Here is a 2,995-nt window from a genome sequence, read left to right as displayed (position 1 = left end):
TCAAGCATTTTTTTTCAACCGGGCAAGGGGGATTTTTGGCGCCCCTCTCATTTAGAGGCTAAATTAAACTACCCCCCCCCCCCGTAAAAACATTACCGTGTCCAGGTTATAAATTTACCGTTTTCATAACAATAAATAATCTCTTTCTAAATACTTTGTATAAACATATTTAATACCTTCTTTATGGTACATGGTCATTTTACATGGAGTTTGAAACACTAGGTAAGGTGGCAAGACTAGTATACCTTAAGTACTTTACTTATAATGTCCATGCTGAATAGTATCATGGTTAATATATAGGTTGTCCTAATTTGATCGGCCCAGGCGTTTTTCTCAAAAACTTAAGTTGCTAGAAAAGTGAAATTATAAGAAAGGACCCTTTTCTTTTGGAATTTTCAAAAAAATCGTAAAAGTTTCACCGTTTTAAATTTTTTATTTTTTGAACGATTATTATTATTATTATTAAGAGGGGGCGGGGAGGCATGAATGCTACTCGGCACTGTCAACTATCTTGGTAAATTCATCCCCAACATGTCTGAGATCCTGCAACCGCTGAACTCATTATGTAGAACCAAGAACGCATGGCAATGGGGAACGGCCCAGGAGAACGCATTCGCACATATCAAGAAAATACTGAGTAACAAACCAGTACTTGCAGCCTACGACCCAGCGAACCCGATGATCATAGCAGCCGACGCATCGTCCTTCGGTATTGGCGCCGAGCTGAAGCAAAGACAAGTTGATGGACAACTGCGACCAGATTCTTTCGGGTCCAAGACGCTCTCCGATGCTGAAAAACGCTACGCGCAAATTGAGAAGGAGGCGCTAGCTTAAGCGTGGGCGTGTGAACGTTTCAAAGACTATGTCACCGGCATACCGATTGAACTCGAAACGGACCACAAGCCTCTCGTTTCAATCCTCCAGAGTAAGCATCTTGATGATCTATCACCTCGACTACAAAGGTGGTATGACTATCGGGTGACATATGTTCCAGGCAAAGAGCTCATTGTTGTAGACACTCTTTCGCGCAGTCCACTACCAGACGTGGGAAGTGTAGAACTCGAGAAAGAAATCGCAGCCCATGTAAATATAATCATGGCAAGTCTTCCTGTCACTGACGTCAGACTTTCTGAAATAGCGGAAGCTCAAGCTGAAGACACGACATGCCAGATGTTGCGCATGTACATCAGGGATGGCTGGCCACCAAAGAAGCGGGTAAAAATATCATGCTCACCTTTTTATACCCATCAGAACGAACTTACGGTACAAGATGGCCTGCTAATGTTCGGAGCACGGATCGTCATACCAATCGGTCTTCAAAGAGACACACTATCGAAGATCCACGAGGGGCACCAAGGTATATCGAAGTGCAGAGAGCGTGCCAAATCAGCTGTCTTGTGGCCGGGAATATCACGAGTGATTGAGGAAACAGTGAAACGTTGTATCCCCTGTATCAAAGAATCAAGCAATCCACGTGAGCCTCTGTTACCTTCACAATTTCCGCAGAGACCCTGGCAGGTGGTTGCGATAGACCTCTTCTATCTGGAGAAACGATGGTACCTGCTGGCAACGGATTACTATTCGCGGTACTTCGAAATACGACCACTTACCGACATGAAGTCAGATGCTGTCATTCAACATCTCAAGTCAATATTCGCTGTGCATGGAATCCCAGAGACCATATACGGAGCAACAACGGACCCCAGTTTGAGCGTGTCCAATCATCAGCATTCGCCTCCTTTGCCAAAGATTATGGGTTCCAAGTTATAACGTCTAGTCCCCGCTATACGCGCAGCAACGGATTCGTAGAAGCAGCGGTCAAGGTCGTCAAGCAAACACTAAAGAAATCAGACTATCCGTACCGAGCGTTACTAGCATACGGAACAACTCCTCTTTCTAATGGCTTCAGTCCAGCAGAGCTGCTGATGGGCAGGAAACTACGCTCAACAGTACCAATTGCGCCCAGCCAACTAGAACCGTTCACGCCATCACGAGAACTCGTCATCGAAAGAGAGGATAGTCAGAAGGCCAAATCTAAATGAAACTACGACCAGCGTCACAGTGTGAAAGAACTCCGACCATTGTCCGCAGGAGAGGTAGTCTGGATAGTCGACCTACGACGCCAAGGAACAATCCTTCGAACAGCGAACGAGCCAGGTCATATCACGTGTCAACGTCAACAGGCACGGTCAGACGGAACCGTTTTCATCTAATACGAACACCACCGGAGCCAGACGACAGAGTAGTCCCATACGACCCAGTCACGCAACTCAGCTAAACGCAAGCAAAACCACATCCGTTGTCCGCTTCCGGCACCCCGCAAGAAGTCCGAGCCGAGTAACATCCAGCAACGCAGTCCCGCAGAACGAGGCCACAACCATCTCATGCTCGACCAGTACAGCATCTGCAGAATCTCAGAACAATCCGACAACAGCGAAGGTGTATTCAAGATGTGGGCGTGAGATCAAAAGAATTGAAAGATACAACGCTGGTACTTAAACGGAAGGGTGTTGTATAAGTGTAAACATAGTTCATAATTGTAGATATGTTTTAATTAATAGATTCGACCTTTAATCATTCTAGTGATAAATGTATAGTTTTTTATCAGGGTATAAATACCTATACGCATGATTGTAACGCATTCATTAGTTTCCTTACGACTCAATAAATGTTATCGTTGACTTAAGACGTGGCTGTTTCTTAGCATTAATCGCATATCACAACACATAGGACAGTATAGTATTGAACGATATGTGGTAGACGAAAATTTTCAATCAACAAGTTGTAGAGCGTACTCGAACACCATTAATGAAATTGGTTTGGTCAAAAACGGACAATTTTTCATTGAAATAATACGTCATGAAAAAAAACAAGTTGGTACTACCCAAAAAGGTTTACGACTCATGAAAAAGAAAGAGAACCCAATCTAATTTGAAATGATCGTATGTTGGTAAAGATAAAAATAGGGACTGCTTTTTCAGCCAAATCATTTTAA

Source organism: Leiobunum rupestre, chromosome 1 (assembly GCF_980474605.1).
Source record: "Leiobunum rupestre chromosome 1, qqLeiRupe1.1.hap1, whole genome shotgun sequence".
NCBI classification, from domain to species: domain Eukaryota; kingdom Metazoa; phylum Arthropoda; class Arachnida; order Opiliones; family Sclerosomatidae; genus Leiobunum; species Leiobunum rupestre.
The sequence above is the reverse complement of the archived record's forward strand: the minus strand, read 5'-3'. Positions refer to the sequence as shown.